This window comes from Oryx dammah, unplaced genomic scaffold, assembly GCF_014754425.2.
Source record: "Oryx dammah isolate SB20612 unplaced genomic scaffold, SCBI_Odam_1.1 HiC_scaffold_3, whole genome shotgun sequence".
NCBI lineage: Eukaryota > Metazoa > Chordata > Mammalia > Artiodactyla > Bovidae > Oryx > Oryx dammah.
This window is the reverse complement of record NW_024070187.1, coordinates 1,813,670-1,829,171: the sequence shown is the minus strand read 5'-3', so window position 1 is coordinate 1,829,171 and position 15,502 is coordinate 1,813,670.

The window sequence follows — 15,502 nt, the reverse complement described above, 5'->3', positions numbered from 1 at the left end:
TAGAGCTCTTATGTGGTCACTTCTCTTTTTGAAACATATGCCATCATGCTTTTCAGTTCCCTACTCTTGGTGTCTTCAGACATCCTGCTCACACTTCTCCTTTCATCAAAGACTGGCACCAGGCTCACAGTCTACTCTCCTTGCCCAGAGTCTGCTATTCATCTGCCTAGTGACAACGTTCACGCTAATGAACAATCATCACTGTCACCACCTTGCCCTGATGCTCTTCTCTATCTTGACGCTTCAGTCATCATTCCAGAGTAGCTGTTGGGGATTACTTTGAACAAATGCACTTAAAAATCCACCTTTATTATTCAATTACACCCACTACAATTATTTTAAACTACTCTTGGATTTCCTAGTCTTTTGTTTTCTTTGTTTCTTACTTCTCTCCTTATCAAGTTGATATTCTATAGTTTTTTTTTTTATTTTAATAATACACTTTCTAGTGTCACAGCTTCTCTTTTTTTAAATTGCATTTTGATAATGGAACCACTGGCTGTAGTGAAACCCCTGAACACATGAACTCTGTGGCTTCCCAAGAGAAGTAGAATACTACTTGTGAGAGTTTCACAGCAAGTCACATTTGAGCTACCATAAGTTAATGATTACAAAACTACAAAATGCCCTGAAACACCTTATGTAAACACCACTCTGTCTCTCTGAAAGCCTCCTCTCCAATTCAGCACAACCATTTCAAAAATTTTTGAGTCTCATTAAACCCTTGGTAACTTTCTACCTCCCTGAATTGGCACAAGTCTATGCAATCAAAGAAAATATATTTAAACAATATTAAAAAAAAAAACAAAAACATAAAAATAACCCTATATTCTCCTCCAGTTAATGCCTTCTTTCCTTCACAGCCAAATTCCCCAAAGGAGTTATCTGTACTCAGTGTGTCCATGTTCTCACCTGCACTTACTCTCCAGGCTATATCAGAAAGCTCTTGGTAGGTCAATGCTGGTATTTACATCATCAGTTGCAGTAGATATTTTTAACTCTTCTAATCTGCCCTCTCAGCAGCCTTCTAGAATGCTGACCTCACTGTTGTTGTTGTTGTTGTTGTTGTTTTTTTGCCTCAGCTTGTGGGATCCTAGTTCCCTGATCAGGGGTAGAACCAGGGTCCCTTGCAGGAGAAGTGTGGAGTCCTAACCACTGGACCACCAGGGAAGTCCCTTGTGGTCCTGTTGAAGTGTTCTCTTTTATAAACCTCACATCACTACCCTCTCCTGTTTGTTACAACTCTACAGCTGTCCCCCCGGCCTCCTTTGAGGTCATCCTTCTCAACCTGGCCATTTACATTAGAACTTCACTGCTTTTTTAGAATCATTTTCTCATTTTTTTCCTTTCTTATTGGAAAAATCATTCATGCTCATAGATTCAATGACATACAAATATATGTCTCTAATTCAGACCACTTTTTACTGTGCAAGTTACTTATTCAAAGTTTTTGTGGTTGTTATTCAGTCTCTCAGTCATGTCCAACTCTTTGCAACCCCATGGACTGCAGCATGACAGGCTTCCTGTCCTTCACTATTTCCCAGAGTTTCCTCAAACTCATGTCCGTTGAGTTGGAGATGCCATCCAACCATCTTGTCCTCTGTTGTTCCATTTTCCTCCAGTCTTCAGTTTTTTCCAGCATTTCGGTCTTTTCCAATGAGTTGGCTGTTCTCGTTAGGTGGGCAAAGTACTGGAACTTTAGCTTCAGCATCAGTCCTTGCAATGAATATTCAAGGACTGATTTCCTTTAGGATTGAATTGTTTGATCTCCTTGCTGTCCTGAGTGAGTGAAGTCGCTCAGTCGTGTCTGACTCTTTGCCACCCCAGGAACTGTTGCCTACCAGGCTCCTCCATCCATGGGATTTTCCAGGCAAGAATACTGGAGTGGGTTGCCATTTCCTTCTCCAGGAGGTCTTCCCGAACTAGGGATTGAACCCAGGTCTCCCGCATTGTAGGCAGACGCTTTACCGTCTGAGCCACAAGGGAAGTCCCTTGCGGTCCTGACTCTCAATAACCTTCTCCAGACCCACAGTTGAAAGGCATCAATTCTTCAGTGCTCAGTCATTTTCATTGTCCAATTTTTAGAACTGACAGTTCAGTTTTAAACCAGAATTTTCACTCTCTTCTTTTACCTTCATCAAGAGGATCTTTAGTTCCTCTTCACTTTCTGCCTAAGGGTGGTGTCATCTGCATATCTGAGGTTATTTATATTTCTCCCAGCAATCTTGATTCCAGCCTGTGCTTTGTCCAGTCCAGTATTTCACATGATGTACTCTGCATATAAGTTAAATAAGCAGAGTGACAATATACAGCCTTCATGTATTCCTTTCCCAATTTGGAACCAGTCTGTTGTTCCATGCCTTGTTCTAACTGTTGCTTCTTGCATTGCATACAGATTTCTCAGGAGGTAGGTCAGGTGGTCTGATATTCCTATCTCTTTAAGAATTTTCCACACTTTATTGTGATCCACACAATCAAAGGCTTTATCATAGTCAATGAAGTAGAAGTTCTTTTGGAATTCTTTTGCTTTTTCAATGATCCAATGGATGTTGGCAATTTGATCTCTGGTTCCTCTACCTTTTCTAAATACAGCTTGTACATATGGAAGTTCTTGGTCCACTTACTGTTAAAGCCTAGCTTGGGGCACTTTAAACGTTATTTTCCTAACATGTAAAATGAGTGCAATTGTGAGTTAGTTTGAATATTCTTTGGCATTACCCTTTTTTTGGATTGATAACTGACCTTTTCCAGTCCTGTGGCCACTGCTGAGATTTCAAAATCTACTGACATCTTATTTTAATCAAGCAAACTCATTATGCCTCCAATGAATGTTACCATCTTCCTCACAGTCCACCAAGCTTGCTCTGTTCCAGTTCTCCTTATTTCTAATAATAGTAATCCATTATCAAATTATGTTGGCTGGAAATCAAGGGTGATTTTGCATCTCTCTCTCTCTTTATTCCATGTCCAATCCCTCACTAGATCCTGCAAGTTGACTTTACAAATTTTATTCACATCCACTTCTTTCTATCCCCAAACATCACCTTCCATAAATTCTAGTCCATGCTACTATCATCTCTTTCTTGGCTTATTGAAGTAATCTTCTAAGTATTCTACCCAGTTTTATTGTTGTCCTGCTTCATTCTTTATACTGCAGGAGGGGTTTAAAATGAAAATATAAAACACCGCCCACCTGCTTAAATTCTGCATTGCTCTTAGTATAAGGAAAACTTATCAATCCAGTCTGAATTGTCCAGCTTGGCCCCATCCCCATCTCTCCAGCTTCATCTTGGACTACTCTAGACAAATCTTTTTGCTCCAGCATCACTGGGCCTCCTGGTCTTAAGATACACTCATCATCTCCATTTCCGTGGGCTCTTGCAAATGATTTCCTCATTGTTGGGCACAATTTCCTCCCTCCTTTGTTTAAAGAACTTTAACTTTTTGGCTTTCAACACAAATCACTTCTTCAAGACAGTCTCATTTTCTAATTATGTGAACATTTACCTCATTTACCACTCCTCTCTAGTATTCATTGCAATCTCAATTTTACATTTTGTGTGTTTTTGGTTATTTAATTAACGGCTATTTCCCTAACTAGACCATGAGGTCAGGAACCATGCAAGGTCAATGCTCAGTATTGGAGTTGGCAACAGTAGGCAATGAATGAATATTTGGATAACAATATTAAATATAAATAATTTCAATTTTCCAGACTGATAAATTTATGGCAAATTAAATCACTGACACTATGAAGTAAATCAAAAATACTTGGGGACAAAAATTAAAAGCTTGAAAGAAGGTAAACATAAATTAATCATGCAGATTTTGTTAGCAGGGTTAACAAAATGACTGTGTTAATGAGTTTTTAGGTTCTCCCTAATTTTTCATCTCTTTCTTAATTCAACTGAGTAATGACTAGTTCCACAAATCAAGGAAAAGCTGTCCTTTGTGGAACAAAAGACTATGAAAATAGAAAATTGCAGCATCAAATTTTAAATCTTTCATTTACTGCCAAGGCCCCAGAGAAAGTATTCAGTTGAAATCTTGCTGCAGGAAAGCATCATCTGTGGCTTTGTTGTCACAAAACAGAAGCTCCTTTGGCAAAAGAAAGCACAGAACAAATTTTATTTTATAACTTCATCTATTCATGTAGCCATTGGCAGCAGACATGCCAGGAAAGTGGTCAAGTTATGAGACAATGTCACTAGATAATTGCATTAATTTTATGCTGTGCAAAGACTGAATTAATTTTCATTTATCCTGATTTTTTAAAATCATGTTCTTAGCTTTGGATTTCTTCACAGAGATCTTTTGTTAAGTTAGATAATTTCTAAGTTAGGAATCTAAAAGAATATGTAACTATAGAGACAAAAGATTACATTTCTTTTCATGAACATCCATTCCATGCACACATCACATGATTATTTTTCACAGAGGAGGCTCACTCCTTCTTACAGGGCTTCTAGTCTGAAAGTCACCTGATCCATAACTATTTATACCTACTGCAACATGCATACACAACTGGACAAATATAACAGTAATTATTAAAGAACACTGCCATCTATTTATTTGTTGATTATTTGAGTAGTAGGCAAAAAAAAAAAGAGAACAAATGTTAGATTTTAAGCCAGTTATTTGAGGTGTGGAGGTCACAGATGTCATTGATAATAGGATGAATGTGTGACCCCATGAATCACAGCACTCCAGGTTGGTGATGGACAGGGAGGCCTGGCGTGCTGCGATTCATGGGGTCGCAAAGAGTCGGACATGACTGAGTGACTGAACTGAACTTAGCTGAATTGAACTGAAAGGACAGTAGAAGATCATAAGTAGTTATAGTCTTAGAGTCCACAGTTTTTAACAGGGTTTCTACAGTCAGATTCATGAGTGAAATTCAGAGCATTACACATCTCCTGATGTTTTTTGTAAACTTGTACAGGAAGTGTACATTTCCAGAAGTAATCACACATTCATCCTATTTTCAATGACATCTGTGACCTCCACACAGCTGTTAAATCTACTGGGCTTCCAACACAAATAGTCTCACTTTATTTTCATTAGTCTTATGTTATCTGTCTTTATATCACCTACAAAAGTGACAGAATTATAGATCCCTAAAATTCAGAGGAATAAGAGAATGAATGAAGAATTCCCTTTACATATTCACATTCACTTAGACCTCCAAAGTGTTCTGATGTCTCAAGTTTGTGTCAAAAAAAAAAAAAAAAATTACTGCTTTTGCTAGCTGCTTTGTCTATCTTCACTAATTCACAAATACCCAGCAAGAAAGGCATTATTACTCTCCTGTTACCAATGAAGAAACTGAGTGTCAGAGAGTTGAAGACAAGTTGGCCTGGATCCAACAGCTGATAAATGGCAGAATCAGAATATGCACACAACTCTAATCAATTCTTAATATATATTTTTCTCTGTCCACTACTTGAATTTTACCTAATGCAAGATAAAAGGTATAAATTAGGATAGTAGATATTTAAGAAAGCTATTACTTTCCTAATTTCACAGTAAAATAATGTCCTAACAAAATTCCTAATCAAATGTAAACCATTATTGTTGGTTTGAAAACCACACCAGTTGTCATTAAATTAGTCTTAGGTAATTAACCAAATTGATAATTTTCCATCCTGATACAACTGTTTCAGCATTATTCCTGCTAGAACATAAACATTTACAAAGCAGGATTATCAGAAGTAATTAAAGTATGCTGAGACAATATGACCAATAGGAAACTAATAATGAAGATGATCAAATAATGTTAAACCTCTAGAAAAAATTATATTTCAGTTTTCTACATTTAATCAAATACAGTCAATGTACTTTAAGTCCAAAATACAGTTAAAATTAACTTAAAGATTCAACAATAGAAATTGAGAAAAGAAATTATGCCAGTATAGATAATATATTTCCTAGTTATAAAAATTTAACAATTATAAAATCCCCTTATATAACTTCAGTCTTTCTCTAAAGGATGATGTCCCAATATTACCATATCTGGAAGAACAGAAATAAAACCAAATTATGGCGATCTGAAGGTGGCAGGCAGTGAGAGGCAACAGGATCATTCTTGATCTGGCTTTTCTGGGTCTGGGCTTTAAGACAGAGGTTGTGACAGATTAAAGGTATTCCTTTCTGCCACTTGCGGGCAGGACCAGATATATCTGGGAACTGGAGATGTTGAAACAGTGACAAGGCAAATGACTCCCTCAAGGTGCAGGAGAAGCAGATCCTAGCCCCCGTTTAGGTTGAACTTAGGTTCAGTCCAGTGCTTGTGCAAGGATAGTGCCTTGCACAATTTTCAGATCAAGTTGGTGGAGTAGGAAGATCCTGCACTCAGCTCCTCCCAGGGACCAATCAAACTACCACCATATATAGAACCACTGTCTCTCAGAATCGACCTGAAGACTAGCACAACAGATTTTCTACAACTAAGGATATAAGAAAAAGGCCACATTGAGAAAGGCAGGAGGTGCAGAGTCCTGGTCTAGTGAGAACAAACACTCCCACACTTCTGTGGTACAATCCACAAACAGGAGAGATGTCAAAACTGCAGAGGTACTCCCTGAGGAACAGGGGTCCAAGTCCCACATCAGGCTTCCTAGCCTGGGGGACCTGCACCAGGAAGATGAGCCCCCATAATAGCTGGCTTTGAAAACTAGCAGGACTTACATCTGGGGGATCCTAGGGGCTGTGGAAGAGACTACACTCTTAAAAGACTCACGCAGAAACTCACTCACTTCAAAGTCCATCACCTAGGCAGCAGCTTGAAAAGTGCCTGGGCCACACAAGCAGGAGACCCATTGACTAATTACACGGTATGCACCAGAGGGGCAGGGCTCCAGTGGAGCCTCAGGGATGAAAGTGTTGGCAGATTTCATTTGTTTTTACTCTCTTTCCACATAGCTGGCCTGGTGCTGGTGAGCACTATTTCTATCAGTCTCCATCAGCCTAGCTAACACCACCTGTCCTGCCCCTGCTTTCCTATGAGAACTCAAGAGACCAGCACTGCTTGTCAGTGCAGCAGTTTCAGCCAGGTCCTGTAGACATTTGGACCAGAGACCAACTCTGCAGCAGTCACAGCCAAGCTGGCCTGGGGACCAACCTAACCGATCAGCACACCTGCAACAACGGCTGTCCATCCAACACAGGAGGGCACACGCAGCCCACACATGGGATACCCCTGGGACATCTGGTTTGTAGGCCAGGGAAGAGTGCCCCACTGGACTCTATAGGACACCTCCTACATGAGGTCACTCTTTCAAAGCTGGGCCATGAAGCTGATATACATAGAAACAAAGAGAGTTAGGCAAAATGAAGGAACTACAGAATATATTATAAAGAATATCTTTCAAACATGAGGATATCTCTGAAAAACAGCTAAATGAAGAGGCGATGAGAAGTTTATCAGATAAAGAATTCAGAGTAACACTCATAAAGATGTTCATCAGAATCAGTGGAAAACTGGACGAATTCGATGAGAAAATCACCAAAGCTTAGGTGAACTGCAAGCTTTCTTCAGCAAAAGGCTAGAAACTGTAAAGAAATAAAGATTTAGAACTTTTGAATTCATTTACTGAAACAAAAAATATATTAGTTGAAACCAGCAAGAGGTCAGAGAATGAAAAAAGACAGACAGGTGATCTAGGTGACAAGGGTAGTAGAAGTCACTCAATCAGAATAACAAAAAGGAAAGGGAATAAAACAAAAGAAGACAAGAATAAGGCCCATGAGGGGTCCCAGCTGCTCTGGCAGGAGGAGGAGGAGCTATGGCCTGGAAAACCAGCTTCCAGACTCCTTTCCATATTTCCAGCATGTGCCCACCCCGCTGTCAGCTCTCAGGGTGTCCCAGAGGAAGTTCAGCTCCGCATTGGGCGTACAGGGAAGGAGGAGTCCAAGAGGAGATCTGGTAGGTTGTCAACTAAACCGGCTCCTGCCAAAGTGGAAGCAAAACCAAAGAGGGCACTAATAAAGGGTGAATCTTCAGGTGGAAAAGTGCAAAAAAAGGAAAAAGGGAGCAAAAAGAAGACAGGTGGAATTGGCCAACCAAGAGACTAAAAATTTACCTGCATCAAATGAGAGACTGAAAACAAGGATAGCCTAGCCTCTGATGGAGAAGGAAAGAAAGAAGTTATGTGTGATTAACATCACACGCCTGAGTCTATCAGTGGTCCCCGTCTATCTTCTCATACAATCCAGAAGAATATCGGAATATTTTTATCAACTATGTTGTAATGCAAGTTAGCAGCTCTAGTAATATTGTTAAAAATATTGTACCTCACCCATTTTAAAGTGTAAGTGCTTAATTTCTAGGATGATGGTAATGTTACATATCTTGATAGGGGATTGGGTTAGAGAGATGGGTGCATTTGTCAACATTCAGCAAAATGCACTTAAACTTTGTGCATTTTATGTAAGTTTAACTCAGAAATATGTAAAACAGATTTTGATCTTTAGTTGATGATATGCTTGCTGAAGTGTTTATGGGCAAAGTGTAATGATGATGACATTTCTTTGAAATGCATCATAAAATAAAATGCACTGGTACAAAGAGGGATAATTATGTGATAAAGAATAGTAAAGAGAATAGTAAAATGCTAACGGGTAGAATCTAGTTGATCAGTATATGTGTGTTCAGTGAAAAATTCGAAAATAAAATGTTGGGAGAAAAAGAGAAAGAGAAGCAAGCTGGGTATAGCCTAGACAAAACATGATTAACCATTTAAAAAATACAATCAGTTGGCATTTAGTGCATTCACCATGTTGTATAACCACCATCTCTCTCTAGTTTCAAACCTTCACCACCATTGAGACTTTGATTAGGGGGTTACATTTATTCCTAAGTTTCTTATTCTTCTATGCTATTGTAAATGGAGTTGTTTTCTTAATTATATTTTTGGATTGTTCTTTGCAACTGATTTTTGTGTGTTGATTTTGTATCTTGGAACTTTGCTGAATCCACTTATTAGCTCTAACTTCGTTAGTATAATCTTTAGGATTTTCTAGATATATTACCATGTTGTTAGTGAATAGAGATAATTTTACTTTTCCTTTCTATTTTGAAAGTTTATAACTTTTTCTTGCCTACTTGCTCTGCCTAGAACCTCTAAAATAATATTTACTAGAAGTGGCAAAAGTGGGCATTCCCCATAATTCTAGGGGAAAATCTTTTAGTCTTTCACCACTGGATATGTTGTCAGCCATGGATTTTTCATATATGGCTTTTAACATAATAAATTTCCTTATATTTCTAGTTTATTAAGTGTTTTTTATTGTGAAAGAATGTGAAATTTTGTCATTCTTTTATTGCATCAATTGAGATGATTTTTTTCCCCTTCATTCTATTAAGTTAACATATCATATTGATCAATTTTTGTCTGTTGATTCATTCTCAAATTCTAGGAATAAATCCCACTTGGTCATAGTGTATAAACCTTTTAATGTACTGATTTGGTTTGCTTGTATTTTGTTCAAGATTTCTATGTCAATATTTTTAAAGGATATTTGTAATTTTCTTGTAGTGTCTTTGCCTGTCTTTGGTATCAGTGTAAAAGTTTTCAAAATATATTCTGGATGCATAAAATAAATAAATAAATAAACTATAACTTGAGGAGATGGAATTACAAAAACAGCACATTAAAAAATGAGAAATTCTACTTAGTACACAGAACCAGTTTTTTTTTTTTTTTTTAGCATTCCAATAAGTATTTAACATCATCACTCAAAGTTCATATATATGTATGTGTTTTTATATATAAAACCTATGTATTCATTTTAAATTGAAGTCATATACAGAACCTTCTTGACTTACAGTGGGTTCATCCTGATAAACCCATTGTAAGTTGGAGAAACTGTAAGTTGAAAATTTGTTTAAGGAAATGGTCCCAAGATGGTTGAGGAATAGGACAGGGAGACCACTTTCTCCCCTACACATTCATCAAAAGCTCATTTGAATGTTGAGCAACTTCCACAAAACAACTTCTGAATGCTGGCAGAGGACACCAGACACCCAGAAATGGAGCCCATTATCTTCAAAAGGAGGTGGGACAAAATATAAAAGACAAAAAAGCAGAGAAAAAGACTAGGGATGGAGACCTGTCCTGTGGAGGGAACCGTAAAAGAGGAGAAGTTTCCACACAGTAGGAAACGCTTCCACAGGTGAGTCTGTGGGGAGTTTTGGAATCTCAGAGGGCAACATAGCTGAGAGAAAAACAAAAAAAACACAGAATATGTGCCTAACTGTGACTGCTGGTGGAGAAGTAGCCCAGACACTTGCTTCAGCCACCAGCAAGCAGGGGCTTGGCATGGAGGGACAGATTGCATCATCAGTCCTCAGGGTAAGGACCAGCCTGATTGCCCTGAGAACAATCTGAGGGAGCGAACATGAGATAGCAATCCAAACCATGGGATCACCGGAGAGAAAAAAATAATAAAAACTTTCCCGTGAAAGACTCTAACGTGCAGCCTGGCACACTCACACAGCAAGTCCAGTTCAGTTCAGTTCATTCGCTCAGTCGTGTCCAACTCCTTGCGACCCCATGAATCGCAGCATGCCAGGCCTCCCTGTCCATCACCAACTCCCGGAATTCACTCAGACTCACGTCCATTGAGTCAGTGAGGCCATCCAGCCATCTCATCCTCTGTCATCTCCTTCTCCTCCTGCCCCCAATCCCTCCCAGCATCAGAGTCTTTTCCAATGAGTCAACTCTTTGCATGAGGTGGCCAAAGTACTGGAGTTTCAGCTTTAGCATCATTCCTTCCAAATAAATCCCAGGGTTGATCTCCTTTAGAATGGACTGGTTGGATCTCCTTGCAGTCCAAGGGACTCTCAAGAGTCTTCTCCAACACCACACTTCAAAAGCATCAGCTCTTTGGCATTCAGCCTTCTTCACAGTCCAACCCTCACATGACTACTGGAAAAACCATAGCCTTGACTAGATGGACCTTAGTCGGAAAAGTAATGCCTCTGCTTTTGAATATGCTATCTAGGTTGGTCATAACTTGTCTTCCAAGGAGTAAGCGTCTTTTAATTTCATGGCTGCCGTCACCATCTGCAGTGATTTTTGAGCACCAAAAAATAAAGTCTGACAGTTTCCGATGTTTCCCGATCTATTTCCCATGGAGTGATGGGACGAGATGCCATGATCTTCATTTTCTGAATGTTGAGCTTTAAGCCAACTTTTTCACTCTCCTTTTTCACTTTCATCAAGAGGCTTTTTAGTTCCTCTTCACTTTCTGCCATAAGGGTGGTGTCATCTGCATATCTGAGGTTATTGATATTTCTCCCAGCAATCTTGATTCGAGCTTGTGTTTCTTCCAGTCCAGCATTTCTCATGATGTACTCTGCATATAAGTTAAATAAGCAGGGTGACAATACACAATCTGATGTACTCCTTTTCCTATTTGGAACCAGTCTGTTGTTCCATGTCCTGTTCTAACTGTTGCTTCCTGACCTGCATACAGATTTCTCAAGAGGCAGGTCAGGTGGTCTGATATTCCCATCTCTTTCAGAATTTTCCACAGTTTATTGTGATCCACACAGTCAAAGGCTTTGGCATAGTCAATAAAGCAGAAATAGATGTTTTTCTTGAACTCTCTTGCTTTTTCCTTGATCCACCGGATGTTGAGTAAATACCAAAGGACAGCTAGCAGGCTGCATATAGATCCCTCCCCCTGCTACCCCTGCACCCCCGCCACTCCCCGCCATTCCCCCTCCCCCATCAGGCAGAGAGGCAGGCATTTGACAGCCAGAGCTGGAAGGCAAGGGACTACTGCAATCTCAGCCCCAGAGATGGCATCTTTCACCAACTGTAAGCAGGCTCCCAGTTGCTAATATGTCTTCCTGGGATCCTGGACGGTTGACATTGGGCTGGAGTGTCTCAGCCTGAGATCAGCTTCCCAGAGGAGACACAAAGCACACTTAAGAGAGTGCTCTCATGGCACACCCAGCAAATCGAGCATAAGGGACCAGGGAGGTGATTAAAATGCATGGCCCAGCTGAGACAGTGTGCTTGCCAAGTACTCGGTAGCCTGAGCTGCTCGGACCTGGGAAGGGCACAAAATGCACACCCCAACCAAGTCTGAGCCCTTGCGGAGTACCCAAGAACCTGAGGGGCTTAGACATGGGAAGGGTATGAAATGCAGGGCCCACCTGGGACAGTGCTGTTGCAAATCACCCTGGAGCCTGAGCAGTGTAGATCCGAGAAGCACATGCCGCCTTGGGCTGTGCCAAACCAGTGTGGTCCATACACTGTGAGCACTCCGCACACATGCCAATGAGATTTATTTGCACCTGTGGCTCAGATGGTAAAGCAAAGCGTTTGTCTGCAATGCAGGAGACCTGGGTTTGATCCCTGGGTTGGGAAGTTCCCCTGGAGAAGAAAATGGCAGCCCACTCCAGAATTCTTGCCTGGAAAATCCCATGGACCATAGAGCCTGGTAGGTTACCATCCATGGGGTGGCAAAGAGTCGGACATGACTGAGTGACTTCACTTCACTTCACTTCCCTCCCAACAACACAACAGAACAAGTGAGTCTAAATATGTGACCACTTTCACCCCCTTGTGTCAAGGCAAAAATTAGATACTGAAGAGACTTGCAAACAGAGGAAGCCAAAATAAGCAAAGAAGAGGGAACCACTCTGGAAGTGACAGGTGCAACAGACTAAAATCCTGCAGTTGATATTGACTGTGCATTGGAATGGAGAAGGCAATGGCACCCACTCCAGTACTCTTGCCTGAAAAATCCCATGGACAGAGGAGCCTGGTGGGCTGCAGTCCATGGGGTCACGAAGAGTCGGACATGACTGAGCGACTTCACTTTGACTTTCACTTTCATGCTTTGGAAAAGGAAATGGCAACCCACTCCAGTATTCTTGCCTAGAGAATCCCAGGGATGGGGGAGCCTGGTGGGCTGCCGTCTATGAGGTCGCACAGAGTCGGACATGACTGAAGCGACTTAGCAGTAGCAGTGCATTGGAAGGGTCCTATAGGCCTTGAGAACAAGTACAAGCTGGAACAAAGAGCTCTCTGAAACTGAACTGATCCCACACTTCTCATAACAGCTCTAGAGAAATTCCTAGATATAAATATTAAGTTCTTTATTACTCCTTTAATTTTCATTTTAATAACCTATTTTACCTTGCCAGAAAAAGACCCTATTTTTAAAGCAAATTTCATATATATATATATATATATATATATACACACACACACATATATTATGACTAACCTAGATAGCGTATTCAAAAGCAGAGACATTACTTTGCCAACAAAGGTCCGTCTAGTCAAGGCTATGGTTTTTCCAGTGGTCATGTATGGTTGTGAGAGTTGGACTGTCAAGAAAGCTGAGCGCTGAAGAATTGATGCTTTGAACTGTGGTGTTGGAGAAGACTCTTGAAAGTCCCTTAGACTGCAAGGAGATCCAACCAGTCCATTCTAAAGGAGATCAGTTCTGGGTGTTCATTGAAAAGACTGATGCTGAAGCTGAAACTCCAGTAATTTGGCCACTTCATGCAAAGAGTTGACTCATTGGAAAAAACTCTGATGCTGGGAGGGGATTGGGGGCAGGAGGAGAAGGGGACGACAGAGGATGTGATGGTTGGATGGCATCACCGACTCTATGGACATGAGTTTGAGTGAACTCTGGGAGTTGATGATGGGCAGGGAGGCCTGGCATGCTGTAATTCATGGGGTCGCAAAGAGTCGGACATGACTGAGCGACTGAACTGAACTGAACTGAACTGATACATATATATATATATATATAATTTTAATTTTTGTGATTGACTTGTCTGGTGTTTTTTATATTGTATTTTTGAGAGTCTAACCTCTATTCTAGATTTTTAATCTTTGCTTTTTGGTATTTGTTATCAATTTTATCCCTTTAAGAATTTAATCTTCAGTATCCATTTTCACTTAGGGATTTGATTAGTGGCTTGATTTTTTTTTCCCTTTTGACCCTCCCTCTTCTCCCCCAGGTCACCTCTATCTCCTTCCTCCTTGTTCTCATCTCTACTTAACTCTGTGAATCTCTTTGGGTGTTCCAGGCTTTGGAGAACACTTAGAGAATGGATTACTGGCTATATCACTTTCTCCACTTTGACTCGCTCTCTTCTGGGCACCTCTGTCTTCCTCTTCTTTCTTCTCTTCTCTATGTAACTATGAATCTTTCCAGGTGTTTTGAAATGTGGAGAGCATTTAGGGAATTTATTACTGGCTAGATTGCTCTCTCCAATTTTGACTCCCCCCTTCCCCTCTTGGTCAGCTCTATCTCCCATCTCCCTCTTCTCATCTCTATGTAACTCTATGAATCTCTCTAGGTGTCCCTTGCTGTGGAGAATTGTTTCACCATTAACAGATGTTTTATCATTTGTGCTGTATGGATGGAGAAGTCTTGAGGCTACTGTAAGAGAAGAACTGAAAGTCAGAAGCAGTAGGCTTAACTCCAAAATTTGAGGACATCAAAGAACTCCTGACTCCAGGGAATATTAATAGACAAGAGCTCACCCAAAAATCTCCATACTTACACAGAAACCAAGCTCCACCTAAGAGCCAACAAGTTTCAGTGCAAGACATACCATGCTAATTCTCCAGTAAAGCAGGAACACAACCCTTAGAATTAAAAGACAGGCTGCTCAAAGCCATGATAAAACCCCAGAACTCACTACTGGACCCTTCATTGTACTCCAGAGAGAAAAGACCCAGCTCCACCCACCAGAACACAGACACAAGCTCCCCCAACCAGAAAACCTTGACAAGCCACTAGTCCAATCCCACCCACAGGAAGACGACTTCAAAATAAAGAGGAACCATGAACATTCAGCCTACAGAAAGGGCACCCCAAACACAGCAATCTAAACAAAATGAAAATGCAGAGAAATATTCAACAGGAAAATGAACATAATAAATACCCACCAAACCAAGCAAAAGAGGTGGAGATAGGGAGTTTACCTGAATAAGAATTTAGAATAATGATAGTAAAGATGATAAAAAATCTTGAAAACAAAATGGAGTTACAGATAAATAGACTAGAAACAAGGATTGAGAAGATGCAAGAAACATTTAACAAGGACCTAGAAGAAATAAAAAAGAGTCAATCAATAATGAATAATGCAATAACTGAGATCAAAAGCACTCTGGAGGGAACCAACAGTAGAATAAGTGAGGCAGAAGAGAGGATAAGTGAGGTGGAAGATACAATGGAGGGAAAAAATGAAGCAGAGAGGAAAAAAAAAAAAAAGAACTAAAAGAAATGAGGACAATCTGGGAAAATGTTAAATGTCCCATCATTCAAAACATAGGTGTCCCAGAAGAAGAAGACAAAAAGAAAGGACATGAGAAAATACTTGAGGAGATATTAGGTGAAAACGTCCCTAAAATAGCCACCCAAGTCCAAGAAAGCCAGAGAGTCCCAAAAAGGAGAAACCCAAGGTGAAACACCCTAAGACACATATTAATCAAATTAACAAAGATCAAACACAAAAAGC